Genomic DNA, 22,948 nt, shown 5'->3' with positions numbered 1-22,948 from the left:
AGGCTGCGGGCACCGCCAGCGGGAGCGGGTGTGCAGGGGCTGGTGGAGGGGAGAGGCAGGAGGGCCTCAGCCAGAAGGGGAGAGGGAACTTTTTCCCTGCTCTTGCAGGCAGCTTTCTGTACGAGCAAGCCACACCCTGCAAGTCTTGGAGACTTACCAAGCGCGTCGGGAAGAGTGGAAGCAGAGGGTAGAGCTGAATCGGCAGAGGAATTCCCAAGAGAAGCGCTTCCTCTGGTAAATTTCTCCAGCTGGGGGTGCTGTTTTGCCTTCCCCTGCACTGGCCTTCCTTCCACACCCAGGAGGAGCCCAGAGGAGGGGAGGGGGGGGGGTCTTTTGCTGGCACCCGTCGAGGGAGAGCAACAGGCTTTGGAGGCTGTGGCCTGGGAGCAGGCAGCCTTCCAGCCCAGGGGCAGGTGTTGGGCTCTCAGGGGTAGGATTCCCAGGTGGGACCAGAACACGGGGGCTACCCAAGGTGACAGGATTCCTGGAGCGACGCTTTGGCTCTCCCTTTTCCAAAGGCACGCTCCGTCCTTGCCTCCCCAAGTCTCCACACGTGGAGGCCTTGCCCTGTGCTTTGATGCCAGTTTGGGCCAAAGTCTCATCCCGCGCCTGACTCCTGTGCAGGCTGATTACCTGCCCGTGGTAGTCATGTGGTCATGTCCTTGCCTCGCACCCCAGGGGGCCCCTCGCCCATCCGAGAAAGCATAGGAATGCCAGCAGAGGCAGAGGCCAGAAGATGTGCCCTGCGCTAGGCCTGCAGCATTTCCGTGCCCTTCTGCCTGTGCCTGAAACCAAACGGTTCCTTTTCCATGCCCTAGCCCTGGGCAGCGGATGACTCTCCAGGCTCAAAGGGAAAGGGACCAGGACTTGCTGGTGGTGCAGAGGAAACGTGACTATTGCGGCGAAGTCTGGAAGCGTGCTCCTGAAAGATGAAAGGAAGAGCTGTACAAACCCATGTGCTCCTCCAGTTATTTTGTAGAGCCTGAACAGAATATCGCCCACACACGGGCCGCAGCATGCAGGCACGCGCGCCACAGAGTGCACGTGCATGCACACCACCGCCTAACCCGTTCTCAGCACAGCGCACAGACACACGCACAGACACATGCCCCTTCCTTCATTACCTTCCACAGGACGGCTACGCACACAGCTCACACCTCTCACTCACCAAGACCCTCCCGCACAGCCAGGCCTGCACCTGCACAGTGCACGTGCGCCAGCCCGGCACACCATTGACGCTGCACACGCATCCGCACACGCGCCCGCGCTCTCCACACGCACAGAGACACTGCACGGTGCACACCATGGTGGCCAGGACACAGCTGCACCTGACGTGCCCACAGCCCCAGGGGTGCTCTGAGGGCTGGTGTGCAGGGACGCTGGAGCCCTTCTCAGGGTTGCATGGGGAAGGGTGAAGGGCAAAGGAGGGAGTTGCTGTGGGGTGGAGCGGTGCGGCCGGCCACCTGGGAGCGCAGATGCCTGGCTTTTTGCTGCAGCTGCAGGGCTCTCCAGGCAGGCAAAGCTGGGATGAGCCGTGCTTGTCCCTGGGCCTCCGTCAGCCCTCGGCTGCTCCTTGTGCTCCCACGGGCTCTGCTCATCTGCCGCAGGGCCCGTAGTCTCCCTACCCTGCCAGCCGCTGACTGCTGCCTGGAGGTGCAGATGCCTCCCTTCCCATGTGCAAACGCGTGTGCCAGGGCCCTGTGGGCCAGGGCAGCCCCTCAGCCCCGCAGGCTGGGGCTGTGAGGCTGGGGAGCAGTCCCCATTTCCCCGCCCTGCACAGCCCCTGCTGGGCTGCTCTTCAACCCAGTGGAGCTCGGCAGGGCCGGCCGGGCCTGCTACCCGTGTGCTTGGATTCTCCCTCCTGGGCTCCTGCCCTGTCCTGATGTGCCAGTGGCCCCAGGCATGCTCCCAGGCCCCCTCCGGTCCCCTGCACTTGCTAGGCCCCAGAGCACCTCCGAGGTGCAGCTCTGCGACTCCCTGCCCCTGGTACGTTATGGAGGGACAGGCCAGCAGGACTCCTGGGTCCTGCACAGCCCTGCAAGTCACTGGCCGTGGGAGAAAAGACAGCGGCCTAACTGCTTGGGCACTCACCAGCGCCAGTGGGTCCTGTGGTCAGGAGAGGGACCGTGACAGTGCCAGGGCCCAGGGATGGGCCTTGGGCCGTGCTATATGCTGAGGCGGGTGGGTGGACGAGCAGAGGGAGGTTGGGGGTTCTCTCTTGGGTGAGCTGAGGGCCTTGTGTCCCCCTTGGGGTTGACGGGAAGGATGTGGGGCTCTGTGAGGCCAGGTGGGGGCCACAGAAGGAACCAGCAGGAGCAAGTGACCCTGCTGAAATGAGGCAGGACACCCGGACATGCCCGCACACCTGCATTCCCCAGCAACCAGGAGCAGGCTGAAGGGCAGGAAAGCAGTACGCCTGCGCAGGCCCTGTTCCTGCTGGAGGAGGCGTGGCAGGAGGCCCTGGAACTCAACATCCAGGTGAAGAGGAGGCCGCACCAGTGGAGCTTATTTGGGAAGTGCCTGGAGCACACGTGCCCCAGGCACCGGTGCCAGCCCCCCGACAGCACTCGCTGGAGACCTGTGTCCAGCTCCCCGCTTGGCATGTGCCCGGCCTTCCCCAGGCCACCCAGCACTGTGCGGAGATGTAGCCTCACTGCTTCCCTCCGGAGAAAGACCGTGTCAGCGGGCAGGAAAGAGAGAGATGCCCGGGGTGGGCAGGATGGGACTCCTGAGCGAGGCCAGGCAAGCAGTCCTCTTCCACGGCCAGTGGCTCTCCTTGCAACCCCGTGTCATGAGGCAGGCTCTCTTCCAGCTCCTAGAGTGACATGAAACGCCCAAAGGCTCATCAGAGTCAACACAAAGGCCTGGCAAGGAGCAGGCGACTGTAGCCAACGTAGTCTGGGATGTTCAGGGGCAGGACAGAGGAGGGGGCCAGTGCAGGGCCCTGGGCGAGCACAAAGCTCGCACCCCACCCCCTCCGCCCCGCCAGAGTCTTTCCCTCTCCACTGTGCTGAGCCTGACCCGTGTTGGAGCAAGGAAGGGCAAAACACGCATTAGCATCCCCTAAAGCACTCTCCCGAGAGTGTCAAATTGGGAGTAAGGTGGAGGGGCTTATTTCCTCGATGCTAAATGTAGGAGTTGCATTTTAAAGTGCTGCTTTAGTTTTGGTGACTCCTTCTAGCATTTGTTGGCTATGTATGCCACATTATTAGCCTTAAGAGAGCCTATTAGGAGCAGGCTTAATAGTGTCAGCCCAACTATGCGATGGAGGAAGCCACCAGCAGCAGCCGCCTCCCACTGAGGAAGGAGCTGGGACCCTGAAGCCAATGCCCATGCCCATGCCCATGTGCGCCGCAGCCTTGGCGGTGGGGGATGTAGAAGGGTCGCCCCTGCACAGGGAACGTAGGACCATTTAGGTTGCATTAAGGAGACTTGTCCTTTAAGAAGACCCTTTGTTTGAGTTGCTGTGCACTAATTGGAGGTGGGCTAATTGCAAGCCTTTAATTAGACGGTTACTCCTGCAGTGATGCTAAGAGCAGGTCCTTGGCTTGGCCACTAAAGGGGGCTGCCTTGGGGTACAAGCATGTTGCCTTCTGCCCATCACAAGGTTTGAGCATACGAAATCAGTGCAGGACACGGGCAGCTGACCGGGACTGAAGCCTCCTCTGAGAGCTTTTGGGCACAAATTTGCTGTTGGTTTGGGGCGTGGAGGCCACGAAGCCTCCTGCTCCCCTCTGCTCTCAGCCCAGGGCCGGCACAAGGTGTTCCTGCGGTCTCTCTTGCAGGGTCAGAGCCCCAGAGCCTCGTCATCCCTGCCCTGGCCCTGCAGGCCCTGGCCTTGGAGGCCTGTGGATCCCAGAGTCTGCGCTCCAGCGTGCACCCTGGCACCCACCTCAGCCCACGCCCAGGGCTGCCGGCTTTGCAAGGCGGTTTTGGGGCTGCACTGCCCCTCCTCAGGAGGCCTGGGGGGCGGCAGTAGCCCATCCCTGCAGGCAGCCTGGCCTTCACCCCTGGCAGGGCAGGAAGAGGGAAGCTGGAGCTGCCGAAAGCCCTGCAGCCGGCATCCCAGCTGCCGGGGGCCTCGGCAGGAGGCACCTCCCTGCCCAAGGCCTCCCCAGAAGCATCACGGGGCTCCCCACGGGGAACCTCACACACACTTAGCTAGGCTTTGTGTTTTCAACTGTATTGTTGCTCTGTGCTCCGTTCTGGCTGATTGACTCCACCTTAGTCTGCATGGTCCCTTTCTGCTGGTGAGCCAGGCATGCCAAGCCACACTTGTGTGCTGCGGTGCCCCCTCAGGGGCTGTGTCTTCTGGTGCCGAACTCTGGTCGGGACCAATGCAAGGAGCAGGTCTCCTCCGACCGCAGCCTGGGTGGGCACTGGTGGGCAGGCAGCACCGCTGGCCTTGCGCAAACCAGGCCTCTGAAAAAGGAAGGCATGAGCCAGCAATTTTCACTGGCTGAAAGCGCTGCCTTACGTGCCCTCTGCTCTGCTGGGAGAACGAGGTTTGAGGGGCACCAGCTTCTCCCAGCTCTGCCCTTCCCAAGCCTCACCGAGCGGAGGGGCTTGGGGCTTGGCTCTGCTGCCTCAGCGGCAGCTGCCCTGCCTCGCCTGGCTGCCGCGCTCAAGTCCCAATGCCTTGGGCAGTGTGGCCTGCAAGCAGAGGCAACGCATGGGTCAAACAAGTGCTGCCTGCGGCTCCTTGCCCGCTGCCCTTCCCTCAGCACCAGCCACTGCCTCAGGGGTCCCCGGGAAGTTGCTAGCAGCAGCCGGTGCCCCCTTGGCACCTCTCCCAGCGTCGCTGGAGCCCCGGCGGGACCTTGAGCACTGGCAGGCAGCTGCATGGCCCAAGGGGAAGCCAGCAGGGGCCAGCTCCTCCGCGGGGGGACACTGCCTGCAATCGGCGCAAAGCAGCCATGCCCTGGCATGAGCAGGTCAGCATGGCGCTGCCAAGCACCCGGCCACCAGCCCCCGGCCCGGCCCTGACCCCCTGCCTTCTCCCAGGCCCCTCTGCTCGGGGAAGGGGCACCTGGGATTGCCTCCTGCACTCTGGCCCCTTCCCTTGCTATGGCTCTGCCCCACACCCCCACCAGCTCCCGGTGGGCTGCCGGGCCCCGGCTCAACGCTGCCTGCCTCCCACCTCCCCGCGGGCAGTGGGGCCTCCCCCATCCCCGACAGTCCCTGGCACCAGTCCTTACTGCGCAGCAAGCAGTGCCACCTGGGCGTGCTGCTCGGGGCTGCCCGTGCGGGGCCGGGGGCTCTGGGCACAGCAGGGAGCCCGCAGCGCCGCCCAGGGCTCGGGCAAGGCTTTCCCCCAACGCTGGGGCAGCGGGCGGGCGGGCAGGCAGGCAGGCAGGCAGGCAGGGAGGGAGGGAGGGAGGGAGGAGCGGGGCACCGAGGCCCGGCCCCTGCCTGGGGCATGCGGCGGCAGGGCCGCAGATCCCGCAGCTGGGGGCGGCCTCCGTGGAGCCACAGGAGGCCACACGAAGGGGCACTCGTGAGGAGAAGGGTGCAGAGGCGTGTTTCTGGAGAAAAGCAGAAGGAAGCGAAGGTGAGCCGTGCAAGGAGCCGTTGCTGGGGACATGGCTGGAGAGGTACTTTTGGAAGGAGGCGCTTCATGCCAGAGGAGGTGCGCCTCTGAGGGGACTGTGGCCCGTGGGGGAGCTGCAGGGGGGCAGGGACACCAGGAAGGGAGCGTGGCCCTGGAGGAGCCGTTCGTTGTGGGGCGGGCTGGGAGCTGGTGGGCAGCTGGAGCCCAGCAGTGCGAGGAGAGGCTGAGGGCGTGGGGCTGTTGAGCCGGGAGAAGAGAAGGCGCAAGAGGATCAGGCGGCAGGGGCCTAACGGGAGGGGGGTGAGAGGGTGGAGGCAGAGCCTTCCCAGAGGTGCCGGGTGGGGGGGGCCGGGAGGATGGGCAATGGCAGTAGTGGCAGTGGGGGCAATTGCCATGAGAGACGGGGAAAAGCGCTGTAGCCTAAGGGTGGTGGAGCACTGGCCCAGGGGCCCGGGGTGGTGGGGGAATCCATGGAGCCAGTGGCCCCTCAGTGGCGCCCGGGCCTGGGAAGTCTGCTCTGGTCAGCCGCACTTGCAGCAGGAGGTCAGAGCGGAGACCTGCTGAAACCCCTTTGTGGTCTGGCTGCTCTGGGGCTGTGAAATTGCCCCTCCTGTGGGCCCAAGAGAAATGCTTTGGACGGTAAGGGTGCCTGTGAGCCCCTTGGTGACACAGGCTGGGCTCACAGTGGGACATGCCGCATCACAGTCACAGCTCCCCTCCCGCCACGGGGCCCCCGAGCCCTGCCCACACTTCCCTGCGAGGCCTTGGCACGTGCAGGTGCTGGGGCTGCTCTCGCCACCGCTCTTCTCTGGAGGAGCTGCTTTGCAGCGCACCGAGAGGGCGAAGGGAGGCCGCGCGACAGCGCTGGAGCCTACCTGGGGAAGTGCAGAGGAGGAGGCGGAGGCGGCTCCTGGGAGGAGAAGTTTCCTCGTCACCCTCCTGCTACAGGGCCCCATTGAGCGCGAGGGGGCGCGAAGATGGCGAAACTGTGGCATGACATGTTTCCAACGCTCAGGAATCTCAACCGTTACGGTAAGGCTGTAGACGGTATGAGCTGCGAGACAGGCAATGGAAGCGCTGGGCTCTGTAGGGGAGGGCTGGGCAGGGCGAGTGGGTGGCACGGGAGAGCAGGCCGCTCGACCGTTGGCAGCCCAGGGGTGAGTTTGGCAGCCGGGCCGGCTGGCTCGTTGTCCTGAGGAGCTTCCTCTGCCCGTGCCTTCCAGGGCACGTGCAGGCAGAAGCCGTGGGTTGCCTCGCAGTGGGGATTGCGTGCCCTGAGCTGGCAGCTGGCTGAAAGGGCTGGGGCTGCTCGGGTGGCCGTGCAGAGCGTGTGTGTGTGCAGGCGTTGAATGGAGGTGAAAATGGTCCCTGCAGGGGAGGCAGCTGGGGCTGCCCTGAGCGTGGGTGACTCCTGTGGGTAGGCACTGCACGGTCTTCTCGCTGCTGTGGGAACCTAGTCCCCGTTTCCCGAGCGGGTGGGTCGCCCTTTGGCATGGCCACCTGAAAGGACAGGAGCCTTGCTTAGAAGTGGGCGGAGGCGTCCCTGCAGTGTCCTTGCGGCTGAGGTCCGGAAGGGCCGTCCTGGGGAGCGCCTTGCGTGTTTTGGCTTGGGGTGGCGGTACGTTTCATCTCACCTGCACTTGCCACCTGCCTGGGGAGCGGGGTGCTGAAAGGTAGTGAGCTTGCTGACTTGGCGCATGATACCTCTTTGCCTTGCTTTCCAGAGATTGTTAGCATTTGGGACAGCGTCTCAGAATACATTCTAGAGCGCTTGGCAGAGAACAAGGTGGGTCTTGTGTCCTGTTCCTCCCCTCCTGAAATGCTGGCGGTTTGCCTGGCCCTGACATCCCTGTGCCACAGAGTGCCAAGGACTTGGTGCCCACTGTTGGAAATGCCCCCTGCTCCCCTCCCCGCCACCCCCTCCCGCCACCTGTATGGAGGGGAGGAATGTTGTCTCTGCTGTTGCTTGTGCAAAGAGATTTTTGAGGAGAGCAGAGGAGCAAGAGGAAAGAAAGGTCTGGAGTACGTGCTTTCTCTCCAAAGCTTTCCCAAGTGGCCCATCTTGCCCTCGGCATGCTAGGGGTGGGCAGGGCGCAGAGCAGCAGCCCCCACGCTCTGGCAAGCCATCGGACAGTTTTTGTGTCTCCAGGCTACTGATGCTTGTTCCTTCTCTCCCTCTTTGCTGCTGTTCTCAGGGTGTCAAGATACTAGGAGTGGGGGTGTTCTATGTTCTTCAGCACTCCGAGTGCTCCGTGAACGGGGAGCTTTCGATCGTTCGGAGACCCATGTTTCGTATTTCGGAGGTTGTTGCCCAGGAATACCAGGCCAGGGGCGCTCAAGAAGACATTCCTGGTAAGAAGACAGGTTAAAAACCTTTGCCTGCCCTTGCCCCAAGCTTGAGGGGCAGGCCAACTGCTCTGAAGACGTGGCTGAACGCCTCAAAGTGGCCTGAGAGCAACTTTGGCTTGTTTGAGCTGGACAGGCCAGCCAGGAGCAGGTGCTCAGAGGGGCCCCCGGGTGTGCTTTGCTAGTAATACGCCTGCAGCGGGGTGCGTGGGAGGGATAGGCCGCTGGCCCCAGCAGCGCAGGGAGACTTTTGCTGGCTACCAAGGGCCAGAGGGGCCGAATGGTCCTTACGGGCGGCGGTGCCGTCCTTGCACTTTGCTTCGCCCTTGTATCTATCGACGTGGCATCGGCTTAGCCAGAGGGCACAATGGCGTGGCGCCGGGCCCTTTGTCGTGGGCCCTGCACCCATCTGCCCGCCTTGTCCTGCCCTCCGGTCAAGGGTTCCTACGGGATGGTTAGTTTTCTTCTTTTGCTTCCTGCCCTGGCCAAATGACTGCTGCCCCCCTGAGCCCGTGAGTTTGCAGAGTGCTCGGCCTCTTCCCAGGAGGGACTCCATAAACCGCTCCTAGGCGCTGCAGCAGGGGATTCAAGAGCCTGCTCTGTAGCAGCAGCGTCTTGCCAGAAAGTCTTGTCCCCTTGTTCTTGGAGCCTGCTGCCGAGGTGACGTTGTTCGTCTTTTGCTGCGGTCTAGGTGACGTAAGAATAGTCCCTCTGCAGTACAAGAATCTCTCCGTGTGTGCCCGCATGCCTTTGACAACGGTGCAGTGTTCCATACATGAGACCGCGATGGCGTTCTTCTGGGCCATGTCAAAAAGACAGGACGTGGACTTTGTCTTCAAGGGCATTGGCATTCTTTCTGTACGGAAGAAGGAAGTGACAATGAGGTTTTATGACGACTTCCTCCTCAGCATGGATGGCACTGGAAAGCTGCTAGAAGCTCTGCTGGGGGTAAGTCGATGACTCTGGCGCTAATCAGGCCTTCCCAGGGCCCCTGGAGGCCCTTGCGGCATGAGCGAGGCTCTTCTGGGCCACGCGTGCATCCGCCCGCTGCTTGGCATGTCTCCTTGCGCCAGCCCAACGCCCTTCCCCAGCTCTCTCGTGGGGCCCTGTCCTTGAGCGCAAGCTGCCAGGTGTCCTTAGGCAGCTGCGATGTGAAAGCAGTCAGAGCTGAAGGGCTCGCTCCTGCAGAGGGCCAGCAGATTTGCTCAGAGAGATGCAAGAAGGCTGTAGCCCAGCCACTGGTTCCCGGGCCTGTCTCTTCCTTCTCTCTGCTGCTGTCTTGGGGGGCTCTGCCCAGCGTGTTCTCTGGGCCAGGGCCAGGGCCTTTGGGTCAGGCTGTGTTCCCAAAGATCCCTCATCAGGCCCTGCCCAGCTGCTTGCACCCCCATGAGGGAGTTGGCACCCGCAGGTCTTAGCCACCGGGCAGAGGCCGAGCAAGGGCCGGCTCTTTCTGCTCTTCCACGCGATGGATGCAAGCATGTGAATGCTTGGAGACACTGTGGGGCTAAGAGCACGCCTGAGCCAGGAGTTGTCTTTCCAAGAAGGGGCAGAGCAAGACCTTCCAGAGGCAAACGCCAGCCTGCAGAAACCCTGGCGAACCACACGCCTTCTCCTGTGCCTGATGTCTGCAGGCAGAGAGAAGGAGCGTCCTCCTTGACCGTCTTGAGTCTCGCCCTTGCAAAGCGCCTGGCAACGGTGTTCCTCCTTCTGCACTCTGAGCTGGGCATCTTCTGCTTTCCTCGTTGAGGGCTAGTATTTGGAAAGACAGCTTTGTTTCAGGGTGTCCCAGGGGCAGCATCTTCCCTGAGCCCAAGAAAGATTTGCTGCCTTTAGGAGCAAGGCAGTAATGGCGCTGGCATGCTCTCACGTACCTCGGTGTCTGTTTCAGACGCCAGGGACGAGACACCTGGTGGTAAAAGGAAGAAGGAGCGCGGCTTTCCGCATGGGTCCCAGAAGCGTCTTCATGTTGCCACGGTACGTTTGCTTCTCAGCTCGTGCTTGGTAGCAGCGTCCTGCTGGAGCTTGTCTCCTCAGGAAGGACTTGCTGCGGAGCAACTCTTTCCTAGCTTGCTGTCTGCAAGTACTTGGGACTCTGGGGGTCTCCCCAGGGTGGAACAGGCAATAGTGGCGGTGTTTGGCACTGCTAACCAATCTTAGGCCTAGAGAGGAATGGGGGCCACATTTTCCTGTGACTGGTCTCTTTCTCGTGGGTGAGGCTTCCAAAAGCCAAGGTTCCCGAATGTGCTGTGTGTGGCTGGCCGAGGAAAGGCATCGTGTGGAAGGCACCCGATCCATACAGGGCCTGTGTTTGTGACCTAAGCATGTCTTGGGTGAGCCTGGAGGGCCCCACGTGCCCCGAAAGGCCTTCTTTCTGAGTACAAGGCCGGCAGGAGGCAAAGGGGAAGTGGTGCCTTCTCTTCACCGTGGCGTCTTGTCATTTCCAGATTTGAGTTGAAGCTTCCCCGTGAGAAGCAGCAAGTGGCCTCTTCCTGCAAGGGATCCCGGACACGCCCGAAAGAGGAAGAGCGGGCGGACGGAAAAGGTCAGGCCACAGGTGACTGGCGAGCGAGAGGAGGGTGTGCAGGCGGGCGTGTGTTTGTGTGTGTGCGCGTGTTTGTTCCGTTGGTCCTCGGCAGTAGGTAGGTGGTTGGAGCCCTGGTCAGGATGTGCTGCCTGGGAGAGTTTTGCCCCGGGGTGCTGCGCCCTGGTGGCCAGCGCAAGCTCCTCTTTCGCTTTAGGACATTTGGGCCCGAGGTGTCAGTGCTGGAGGGGGTCTGCCTCTCTGGCGGATGCCGGGCGTGTGAAGGTGGGGAGCAAGATTGCCTGGAGAGGACTGCTAAGAGGCTGCTAAGGTGGACTGTTAAGAGGCTGCTAAGGTGTGCCAAGGACGTGCTAGGGAGCAAGAGCTCTTAGAGAGCGCGGCTCCCGGGGGATCAGGCTGTTTGATGCGGTGCTGGAGCAGATCTGCCTGTCCTTCTGGACCAAGTGCTCCCAAAGACGCTTTCTGCAGAGCCTTCTCCTTTCCTGCCTGCAGGGAGTGCTCCTGCTGCGTGCCTGCTTGCTCAAGAAAGGCCTTTGCCACCTGCGTCACCTGGTGCTGGGGGGAGAAAGCAGGAGGAGTGGAAAAGCAAAGGAAGGAAGTTGCCTGCCAGGTGAGGCTCTTGGAGAAAAGGCTGAGGGTGACCTTGTGCTCTTGGAGTTCTTTGAAGGGGTTGTTTCTTGCGTAGACTCTGTCCGACTGCAACGTGAAGGGCGGCCAACAAGTCTTTTGGTGACTTTCTCTTTCTAGATGGAGGGCAAGCATGTAGAGGAGGTTTCTGCAAGGCTCTGCTGTCAGCGTCTCTCTCGTCCCTTTCTTGTTTCCAGGAGTGAGGGTGAGGTCATCACGCCTGTGCCTGTGCGACCAGCATCTTCCTCCGGAGGGTGTCGGGAGGCTGCCAAAGGCGGGCCGGCAAAAGACAGGGAGCAGAACAAGCAGACTGAGGGAAAAGGTAAAGTGCCAGCTGGCTGGTGAGAGAGGTGTGTTTGTTTTCCTTTTGTCCTGTGCAGCGGAGGGGCTGGAGGCAAGCTTAACATGCCGTGCCGGGCCTAGTGGCCTGCTTCTCCTGTGCCTCTCTTTGCTCATCACGACAGATCTGGGGGCACTCCTCCTGGAAGGGGCTCTCGGGGCAGTTGTGCAGCTCCAACTGCAGCTGCCACTGCTGAGGGGCACTTTGCCCTGGCACTCGGGGCCCTGCTCTAGCTTGCAAGTCTGTGCATGTGAGCGCCTTAGAGATGGGCAGGAATCTGTTCCCCTTCTCGTGTGACACTCTGCCCTCCAGCCTGCAGCCACGCCAAAGGAGAGAGTAGCATGAGGTCCCCAGGACCTGCCAGCCATGTCCCCTTTTTGAAGCCTAAGGGCTAGAGAAAGCAGTAGAAGCAGCACAGAACTCTAGGGCAGAAGACTGCCCTGCAGAAAGGAAAGGCTGGACGCGATCGTGCGCCAGCAAGGGCCTAAGACCTGCTTGGGAGCAAAGCTCCAAGGGAATTGGGCTCTTTGGTCCGATGCTGGAGCACAGCTGCCTGTCCTTCTTGTTCAAATGGTGACAAAGAACGATGCTTGCTGAGGAGCCTCCTCTGCCTTGCTACTTCCAGGCAGTGCTTGTGGTGGGCGCCTCCTGTCTCGAGAAAGGCTTTCTCCACCCCCGTTCTCTGGGGCCAGCTGGAAGGGAGGAAAGGCATGGGAAAGCAGGGGAAACAAGCCAGCTGCCAGGTGAGGCTCTTGGAGCAAAGCATGCGGGTGGCCGTGTGCTTTTGGGCTTCTGGGAGGGAGGGAGCTGTTTCTGTTTCTGTACGCTCTGTGGGTATGAAGTCTGTGAGGTTGTCAAGTGGTGTCCCAGGGACTGGCGTTGATGCAAGAAGTACTGCAGCAGTGGCGGGTGTTTTTCTGCTCCCCTATGGGTGTGAAGGGCCCTCCTTTGGTTGCAGTGGGAATGAGAGCACTTCTCAGAGGAATGTGAAAGTCAGAAGCCCCTGCCCCAGCAGCAGAGAGTAGGGTCTGTTTTCCCTGCTTTTTAGGTTGGACGTAATGCCTGTGAATTTCTTCCGAAGGTTGTTGGGCTGGGGTGGCAGGGGCAGGGGTGTGGCGGTTGTCTGGCACAGGAGGAGTGCCAGAGAGAACTACATACCAGAGAGAACTACATGCCGGGCTTGCTTGTGTGCCTAGTACACTTCCTCCTTCCCCGACAGTGGCTCCCCCACTAATAGTCCCGTTTCACCCCAAAACAGAGTCTTTCTGAGCACGTCCCTGACTTCAGTGCCTTTGGCAGGAGGTGGCTAGTGGTCTCTGCAGGCTCTGGGTGCTGCAAACGGCATTGGTTTTCCCCTTGTGCCACCCAGAGAGGGCCCACACCGGGGCATCCCGAGCTTTCCTTAGGGCCTCCTGGGCCCGCTGCCAGTGCTGCAGCTCAAGGCTTTCTTTCCTCACTGTTGACATGAACGCAAGGACTCAGCTACACCAAATGCTCCAGCAGAACTGCCTTGTGCTGCAGAGGCTGGCCCCGAGCCGCTTGTGAGCGCAAGATGCAGAACAGCCTCACCCGGAACTCCAATCAGCTCACGCGGCTTGTGTGTTTTTAGCCGGCTGCAGACAATTCGGGAGAGCTCCTCTAAGGCGGAAGAGGACGGCAAGCAGGAAGGACCTGCTCAAGGCAGACCTCGAACTGCAATTCCTGCTTGCGGGCATCAGCACAAGGCAGCACAGGTAAGCAGAGGGGCCAGCAGGGAAGTGTGGTGAAGCGTGGCCAGGCTACGAGTGCAGGGTCCCTGCCTGGCGCTGTGCTCCTCATGGGGCTTTCTGAGGGCAAAGCAGACACAAGTGTGCTGGGGGGACGCACAGGCCCTGTAGTGGCTGGCTTCTCCCCGTGCTGAGAGTTGAGAGCACGTGAGGGAGGTGAGAAGCAGCTTCAGAGTTGTCCTCTGGCGCCAACGCAGGCTTGGCGGCATGCTGAACCACTGCCGGAGGTTCGGCCAGCCTCACCAGGGCCCCCGCTTGGGAAAGAGGCGAGCACTGCTGCCTTCGTGCCCCGAGCAGAGAAGAGGAAGCCCGAGAGACTGCCGCGGCTGCACAAAGAGTAAGTGTGCCCGGGCCCGGGCCCCGGCCCCGGCCCCAGCCCCGGCCTGGAAAGGTGCAGTGGCAGCACCTGTCCGAGGTGTGAGGAAGCGCAGTTCCTGAGCCATGGGGCTGGGTATGGTGTCCCCTGATTTCTGTTGACGTGGCAATGCCTTGGGCAAGGCCCCGATGCCAGGCAGCCCCAAGCTGCATGGGGCAAGTTGAAGGCTGCGGGCACCGCCAGCGGGAGCGGGTGTGCAGGGGCTGGTGGAGGGGAGAGGCAGGAGGGCCTCAGCCAGAAGGGGAGAGGGAACTTTTTCCCTGCTCTTGCAGGCAGCTTTCTGTACGAGCAAGCCACACCCTGCAAGTCTTGGAGACTTACCAAGCGCGTCGGGAAGAGTGGAAGCAGAGGGTAGAGCTGAATCGGCAGAGGAATTCCCAAGAGAAGCGCTTCCTCTGGTAAATTTCTCCAGCTGGGGGTGCTGTTTTGCCTTCCCCTGCACTGGCCTTCCTTCCACACCCAGGAGGAGCCCAGAGGAGGGGAGGGGGGGGGGTCTTTTGCTGGCACCCGTCGAGGGAGAGCAACAGGCTTTGGAGGCTGTGGCCTGGGAGCAGGCAGCCTTCCAGCCCAGGGGCAGGTGTTGGGCTCTCAGGGGTAGGATTCCCAGGTGGGACCAGAACACGGGGGCTACCCAAGGTGACAGGATTCCTGGAGCGACGCTTTGGCTCTCCCTTTTCCAAAGGCACGCTCCGTCCTTGCCTCCCCAAGTCTCCACACGTGGAGGCCTTGCCGTGTGCTTTGATGCCAGTTTGGGCCAAAGTCTCATCCCGCGCCTGACTCCTGTGCAGGCTGATTACCTGCCCGTGGTAGTCATGTGGTCATGTCCTTGCCTCGCACCCCAGGGGGCCCCTCGCCCATCCGAGAAAGCATAGGAATGCCAGCAGAGGCAGAGGCCAGAAGATGTGCCCTGCGCTAGGCCTGCAGCATTTCCGTGCCCTTCTGCCTGTGCCTGAAACCAAACGGTTCCTTTTCCATGCCCTAGCCCTGGGCAGCGGATGACTCTCCAGGCTCAAAGGGAAAGGGACCAGGACTTGCTGGTGGTGCAGAGGAAACGTGACTATTGCGGCGAAGTCTGGAAGCGTGCTCCTGAAAGATGAAAGGAAGAGCTGTACAAACCCACGTGCTCCTCCAGTTATTTTGTAGAGCCTGAACAGAATATCGCCCACACACGGGCCACAGCATGCAGGCACGCGCGCCACAGAGTGCACGTGCATGCACACCACCGCCTAACCCGTTCTCAGCACAGCGCACAGACACACGCACAGACACATGCCCCTTCCTTCATTACCTTCCACAGGACGGCTACGCACACAGCTCACACCTCTCACTCACCAAGACCCTCCCGCACAGCCAGGCCTGCACCTGCACAGTGCACGTGCGCCAGCCCGGCACACCATTGACGCTGCACACGCATCCGCACACGCGCCCGCGCTCTCCACACGCACAGAGACACTGCACGGTGCACACCATGGTGGCCAGGACACAGCTGCACCTGACGTGCCCACAGCCCCAGGGGTGCTCTGAGGGCTGGTGTGCAGGGACGCTGGAGCCCTTCTCAGGGTTGCATGGGGAAGGGTGAAGGGCAAAGGAGGGAGTTGCTGTGGGGTGGAGCGGTGCGGCCGGCCACCTGGGAGCGCAGATGCCTGGCTTTTTGCTGCAGCTGCAGGGCTCTCCAGGCAGGCAAAGCTGGGATGAGCCGTGCTTGTCCCTGGGCCTCCGTCAGCCCTCGGCTGCTCCTTGTGCTCCCACGGGCTCTGCTCATCTGCCGCAGGGCCCGTAGTCTCCCTACCCTGCCAGCCGCTGACTGCTGCCTGGAGGTGCAGATGCCTCCCTTCCCATGTGCAAACGCGTGGGCCAGGGCCCTGTGGGCCAGGGCAGCCCCTCAGCCCCGCAGGCTGGGGCTGTGAGGCTGGGGAGCAGTCCCCATTTCCCCGCCCTGCACAGCCCCTGCTGGGCCGCTCTTCAACCCAGTGGAGCTCGGCAGGGCCGGCCGGGCCTGCTACCCGTGTGCTTGGATTCTCCCTCCTGGGCTCCTGCCCTGTCCTGATGTGCCAGTGGCCCCAGGCATGCTCCCAGGCCCCCTCCGGTCCCCTGCACTTGCTAGGCCCCAGAGCACCTCCGAGGTGCAGCTCTGCGACTCCCTGCCCCTGGTACGTTATGGAGGGACAGGCCAGCAGGACTCCTGGGTCCTGCACAGCCCTGCAAGTCACTGGCCGTGGGAGAAAAGACAGCGGCCTAACTGCTTGGGCACTCACCAGCGCCAGTGGGTCCTGTGGTCAGGAGAGGGACCGTGACAGTGCCAGGGCCCAGGGATGGGCCTTGGGCCGTGCTATATGCTGAGGCGGGTGGGTGGACGAGCAGAGGGAGGTTGGGGGTTCTCTCTTGGGTGAGCTGAGGGCCTTGTGTCCCCCTTGGGGTTGACGGGCAGGATGTGGGGCTCTGTGAGGCCAGGTGGGGGCCACAGAAGGAACCAGCAGGAGCAAGTGACCCTGGTGAAATGAGGCAGGACACCCGGACATGCCCGCACACCTGCATTCCCCAGCAACCAGGAGCAGGCTGAAGGGCAGGAAAGCAGTACGCCTGCGCAGGCCCTGTTCCTGCTGGAGGAGGCGTGGCAGGAGGCCCTGGAACTCAACATCCAGGTGAAGAGGAGGCCGCACCAGTGGAGCTTATTTGGGAAGTGCCTGGAGCACACGTGCCCCAGGCACCGGTGCCAGCCCCCCGACAGCACTCGGTGGAGACCTGTGTCCAGCTCCCCGCTTGGCATGTGCCCGGCCTTCCCCAGGCCACCCAGCACTGTGCGGAGATGTAGCCTCACTGCTTCCCTCCGGAGAAAGACCGTGTCAGCGGGCAGGAAAGAGAGAGATGCCCGGGGTGGGCAGGATGGGACTCCTGAGCGAGGCCAGGCAAGCAGTCCTCTTCCACGGCCAGTGGCTCTCCTTGCAACCCCGTGTCATGAGGCAGGCTCTCTTCCAGCTCCTAGAGTGACATGAAACGCCCAAAGGCTCATCAGAGTCAACACAAAGGCCTGGCAAGGAGCAGGCGACTGTAGCCAACGTAGTCTGGGGTGTTCAGGGGCAGGACAGAGGAGGGGGCCAGTGCAGGGCCCTGGGCGAGCACAAAGCTCGCACCCCACCCCCTCCGCCCCGCCAGAGTCTTTCCCTCTCCACTGTGCTGAGCCTGACCCGTGTTGGAGCAAGGAAGGGCAAAACACGCATTAGCATCCCCTAAAGCACTCTCCCGAGAGTGTCAAATTGGGAGTAAGGTGGAGGGGCTTATTTCCTCGATGCTAAATGTAGGAGTTGCATTTTAAAGTGCTGCTTTAGTTTTGGTGACTCCTTCTAGCATTTGTTGGCTATGTATGCCACATTATTAGCCTTAAGAGAGCCTATTAGGAGCAGGCTTAATAGTGTCAGCCCAACTATGCGATGGAGGAAGCCACCAGCAGCAGCCGCCTCCCACTGAGGAAGGAGCTGGGACCCTGAAGCCAATGCCCATGCCCATGCCCATGTGCGCCGCAGCCTTGGCGGTGGGGGATGTAGAAGGGTCGCCCCTGCACAGGGAACGTAGGACCATTTAGGTTGCATTAAGGAGACTTGTCCTTTAAGAAGACCCTTTGTTTGAGTTGCTGTGCACTAATTGGAGGTGGGCTAATTGCAAGCCTTTAATTAGACGGTTACTCCTGCAGTGATGCTAAGAGCAGGTCCTTGGCTTGGCCACTAAAGGGGGCTGCCTTGGGGTACAAGCATGTTGCCTTCTGCCCATCACAAGGTTTGAGCATACGAAATCAGTGCAGGACACGGGCAGCTGACCGGGACTGAAGCCTCCTCTGAGAGCTTTTGGGCACAAATTTGCTGTTGGTTTGGGGCGTGGAGGCCACGAAGCCTCCTGCTCCCCTCTGCTCTCAGCCCAGGGCCGGCACAAGGTGTTCCTGCGGTCTCTCTTGCAGGGTCAGAGCCCCAGAGCCTCATCATCCCTGCCCTGGCCCTGCAGGCCCTGGCCTTGGAGGCCTGTGGATCCCAGAGTCTGCGCTCCAGCGTGCACCCTGGCACCCACCTCAGCCCACGCCCAGGGCTGCCGGCTTTGCAAGGCGGTTTTGGGGCTGCACTGCCCCTCCTCAGGAGGCCTGGGGGCGGCAGTAGCCCATCCCTGCAGGCAGCCTGGCCTTCACCCCTGGCAGGGCAGGAAGAGGGAAGCTGGAGCTGCCGAAAGCCCTGCAGCCGGCATCCCAGCTGCCGGGGGCCTCGGCAGGAGGCACCTCCCTGCCCAAGGCCTCCCCAGAAGCATCACGGGGCTCCCCACGGGGAACCTCACACACACTTAGCTAGGCTTTGTGTTTTCAACTGTATTGTTGCTCTGTGCTCCGTTCTGGCTGATTGACTCCACCTTAGTCTGCATGGTCCCTTTCTGCTGGTGAGCCAGGCATGCCAAGCCACACTTGTGTGCTGCGGTGCCCCCTCAGGGGCTGTGTCTTCTGGTGCCGAACTCTGGTCGGGACCAATGCAAGGAGCAGGTCTCCTCCGACCGCAGCCTGGGTGGGCACTGGTGGGCAGGCAGCACCGCTGGCCTTGCGCAAACCAGGCCTCTGAAAAAGGAAGGCATGAGCCAGCAATTTTCACTGGCTGAAAGCGCTGCCTTACGTGCCCTCTGCTCTGCTGGGAGAACGAGGTTTGAGGGGCACCAGCTTCTCCCAGCTCTGCCCTTCCCAAGCCTCACCGAGCGGAGGGGCTTGGGGCTTGGCTCTGCTGCCTCAGCGGCAGCTGCCCTGCCTCGCCTGGCTGCCGCGCTCAAGTCCCAATGCCTTGGGCAGTGTGGCCTGCAAGCAGAGGCAACGCATGGGTCAAACAAGTGCTGCCTGCGGCTCCTTGCCCGCTGCCCTTCCCTCAGCACCAGCCACTGCCTCAGGGGTCCCCGGGACGTTGCTAGCAGCAGCCGGTGCCCCCTCGGCACCTCTCCCAGCGTCGCTGGAGCCCCGGCGGGACCTTGAGCACTGGCAGGCAGCTGCATGGCCCAAGGGGAAGCCAGCAGGGGCCAGCTCCTCCGCGGGGGGACACTGCCTGCAATCGGCGCAAAGCAGCCATGCCCTGGCATGAGCAGGTCAGCATGGCGCTGCCAAGCACCCGGCCACCAGCCCCCGGCCCGGCCCTGACCCCCTGCCTTCTCCCAGGCCCCTCTGCTCGTGGAGGGGGCACCTGGGATTGCCTCCTGCACTCTGGCCCCTTCCCTTGCTATGGCTCTGCCCCACACCCCCACCAGCTCCCGGTGGGCTGCCGGGCCCCGGCTCAACACTGCCTGCCTCCCGCCTCCCCGCGGGCAGTGGGGCCTCCCCCATCCCCGACAGTCCCTGGCACCAGTCCTTACTGCGCAGCAAGCAGTGCCACCTGGGCGTGCTGCTCGGGGCTGCCCGTGCGGGGCCGGGGGCTCTGGGCACAGCAGGGAGCCCGCAGCGCCGCCCAGGGCCCGGGCAAGGCTTTCCCCCAACGCTGGGGCAGCGGGCGGGCAGGCAGGCAGGCAGGCAGGCAGGCAGGGAGGGAGGGAGGGAGGAGCGGGGCACCGAGGCCCGGCCCCTGCCTGGGGCATGCGGCGGCAGGGCCGCAGATCCCGCAGCTGGGGGCGGCCTCCGTGGAGCCACAGGAGGCCACACGAAGGGGCACTCGTGAGGAGAAGGGTGCAGAGGCGTGTTTCTGGAGAAAAGCAGAAGGAAGCGAAGGCGAGCCGTGCAAGGAGCCGTTGCTGGGGACATGGCTGGAGAGGTACTTTTGGAAGGAGGCGCTTCATGCCAGAGGAGGTGCGCCTCTGAGGGGACTGTGGCCCGTGGGGGAGCTGCAGGGGGGCAGGGACACCAGGAAGGGAGCGTGGCCCTGGAGGAGCCGTTCGTTGTGGGGCGGGCTGGGAGCTGGTGGGCAGCTGGAGCCCAGCAGTGCGAGGAGAGGCTGAGGGCGTGGGGCTGTTGAGCCGGGAGAAGAGAAGGCGCAAGAGGATCAGGCGGCAGGGGCCTAACGGGAGGGGGGTGAGAGGGTGGAGGCAGAGCCTTCCCAGAGGTGCCGGGTGGGGGGGGCCGGGAGGATGGGCAATGGCAGTAGTGGCAGTGGGGGCAATTGCCATGAGAGACGGGGAAAAGCGCTGTAGCCTAAGGGTGGTGGAGGACTGGCCCCGGGGCCCGGGGTGGTGGGGGAATCCATGGAGCCAGTGGCCCCTCAGTGGCGCCCGGGCCTGGGAAGTCTGCTCTGGTCAGCCGCACTTGCAGCAGGAGGTCAGAGCGGAGACCTGCTGAAACCCCTTTGCGGTCTGGCTGCTCTGGGGCTGTGAAATTGCCCCTCCTGTGGGCCCAAGAGAAATGCTTTGGACGGTAAGGGTGCCTGTGAGCCCCTTGGTGACACGGGCTGGGCTCACAGTGGGACATGCCGCATCACAGTCACAGCTCCCCTCCCGCCACGGGGCCCCCGAGCCCTGCCCACACTTCCCTGCGAGGCCTTGGCACATGCAGGTGCTGGGGCTGCTCTCGCCACCGCTCTTCTCTGGAGGAGCTGCTTTGCAGCGCACCGAGAGGGCGAAGGGAGGCCGCGCAACAGCGCTGGAGCCTACCTGGGGAAGTGCAGAGGAGGAGGAGGAGGCGGCTCCTGGGAGGAGAAGTTTCCTCGTCACCCTCCTGCTACAGGGCCCCATTGAGCGCGAGGGGGCGCGAAGATGGCGAAACTGTGGCATGACATGTTTCCAACGCTCAGGAATCTCAACCGTTACGGTAAGGCTGTAGACGGTATGAGCTGCGAGACAGGCAATGGAAGCGCTGGGCTCTGTAGGGGAGGGCTGGGCAGGGCGAGTGGGTGGCACGGGAGAGCAGGCCGCTCGACCGTTGGCAGCCCAGGGGTGAGTTTGGCAGCCGGGCCGGCTGGCTCGTTGTCCTGAGGAGCTTCCTCTGCCCGTGCCTTCCAGGGCACGTGCAGGCAGAAGCCGTGGGTTGCCTCGCAGTGGGGATTGCGTGCCCTGAGCTGGCAGCTGGCTGAAAGGGCTGGGGCTGCTCGGGTGGCCGTGCAGAGCGTGTGTGTGTGCAGGCGTTGAATGGAGGTGAAAATGGTCCCTGCAGGGGAGGCAGCTGGGGCTGCCCTGAGCGTGGGTGACTCCTGTGGGTAGGCACTGCACGGTCTTCTCGCTGCTGTGGGAACCTAGTCCCCGTTTCCCGAGCGGGTGGGTCGCCCTTTGGCATGGCCACCTGAAAGGACAGGAGCCTTGCTTAGAAGTGGGCGGAGGCGTCCCTGCAGTGTCCTTGCGGCTGAGGTCCGGAAGGGCCGTCCTGGGGAGCGCCTTGCGTGTTTTGGCTTGGGGTGGCAGTACGTTTCATCTCACCTGCACTTGCCACCTGCCTGGGGAGCGGGGTGCTGAAAGGTAGTGAGCTTGCCGACTTGGCGCATGATACCTCTTTGCCTTGCTTTCCAGAGATTGTTAGCATTTGGGACAGCGTCTCAGAATACATTCTAGAGCGCTTGGCAGAGAACAAGGTGGGTCTTGTGTCCTGTTCCTCCCCTCCTGAAATGCTGGTGGTTTGCCTGGCCCTGACATCCCTGTGCCACAGAGTGCCAAGGACTTGGTGCCCACTGTTGGAAATGCCCCCTGCTCCCCTCCCCGCCACCCCCCCCGCCACCTGTATGGAGGGGAGGAATGTTGTCTCTGCTGTTGCTTGTGCAAAGAGATTTTTGAGGAGAGCAGAGGAGCAAGAGGAAAGAAAGGTCTGGAGTATGTGCTTTCTCTCCAAAGCTTTCCCAAGTGGCCCATCTTGCCCTCGGCATGCTAGGGGTGGGCAGGGCGCAGAGCAGCAGCCCCCACGCTCTGGCAAGCCATCGGACAGTTTTTGTGTCTCCAGGCTACTGATGCTTGTTCCTTCTCTCCCTCTTTGCTGCTGTTCTCAGGGTGTCAAGATACTAGGAGTGGGGGTGTTCTATGTTCTTCAGCACTCCGAGTGCTCCGTGAACGGGGAGCTTTCGATCGTTCGGAGACCCATGTTTCGTATTTCGGAGGTTGTTGCCCAGGAATACCAGGCCAGGGGCGCTCAAGAAGACATTCCTGGTAAGAAGACAGGTTAAAAACCTTTGCCTGCCCTTGCCCCAAGCTTGAGGGGCAGGCCAACTGCTCTGAAGACATGGCTGAACGCCTCAAAGTGGCCTGAGAGCAACTTTGGCTTGTTTGAGCTGGACAGGTCAGCCAGGAGCAGGTGCTCAGAGGGGCCCCCGGGTGTGCTTTGCTAGTAATACGCCTGCAGCGGGGTGCGTGGGAGGGATAGGCTGCTGGCCCCAGCAGCGCAGGGAGACTTTTGCTGGCTACCAAGGGCCAGAGGGGCCGAATGGTCCTTACGGGCTGCGGTGCCGTCCTTGCACTTTGCTTCGCCCTTGTATCTATCGACGTGGCATCGGCTTAGCCAGAGGGCACAATGGCGTGGCGCCGGGCCCTTTGTCGTGGGCCCTGCACCCATCTGCCCGCCTTGTCCTGCCCTCCGGTCAAGGGTTCCTACGGGATGGTTAGTTTTCTTCTTTTGCTTCCTGCCCTGGCCAAATGACTGCTGCCCCCCTGAGCCCGTGAGTTTGCAGAGTGCTCGGCCTCTTCCCAGGAGGGACTCCATAAACCGCTCCTAGGCGCTGCAGCAGGGGATTCAAGAGCCTGCTCTGTAGCAGCAGCGTCTTGCCAGAAAGTCTTGTCCCCTTGTTCTTGGAGCCTGCTGCCGAGGTGACGTTGTTCGTCTTTTGCTGCGGTCTAGGTGACGTAAGAATAGTCCCTCTGCAGTACAAGAATCTCTCCGTGTGTGCCCGCATGCCTTTGACAACGGTGCAGTGTTCCATACATGAGACCGCGATGGCGTTCTTCTGGGCCATGTCAAAAAGACAGGACGTGGACTTTGTCTTCAAGGGCATTGGCATTCTTTCTGTACGGAAGAAGGAAGTGACAATGAGGTTTTATGACGACTTCCTCCTCAGCATGGATGGCACTGGAAAGCTGCTAGAAGCTCTGCTGGGGGTAAGTCGATGACTCTGGCGCTAATCAGGCCTTCCCAGGGCCCCTGGAGGCCCTTGCGGCATGAGCGAGGCTCTTCTGGGCCACGCGTGCATCCGCCCGCTGCTTGGCATGTCTCCTTGCGCCAGCCCAACGCCCTTCCCCAGCTCTCTCGTGGGGCCCTGTCCTTGAGCGCAAGCTGCCAGGTGTCCTTAGGCAGCTGCGATGTGAAAGCAGTCAGAGCTGAAGGGCTCGCTCCTGCAGAGGGCCAGCAGATTTGCTCAGAGAGATGCAAGAAGGCTGTAGCCCAGCCACTGGTTCCCGGGCCTGTCTCTTCCTTCTCTCTGCTGCTGTCTTGGGGGGCTCTGCCCAGCGTGTTCTCTGGGCCAGGGCCAGGGCCTTTGGGTCAGGCTGTGTTCCC

This window comes from Struthio camelus, chromosome 10 (genome assembly GCF_040807025.1).
Source record: "Struthio camelus isolate bStrCam1 chromosome 10, bStrCam1.hap1, whole genome shotgun sequence".
Classification (NCBI taxonomy): Eukaryota; Metazoa; Chordata; class Aves; order Struthioniformes; family Struthionidae; genus Struthio; species Struthio camelus.
This window is presented reverse-complemented; position numbering follows the sequence as displayed.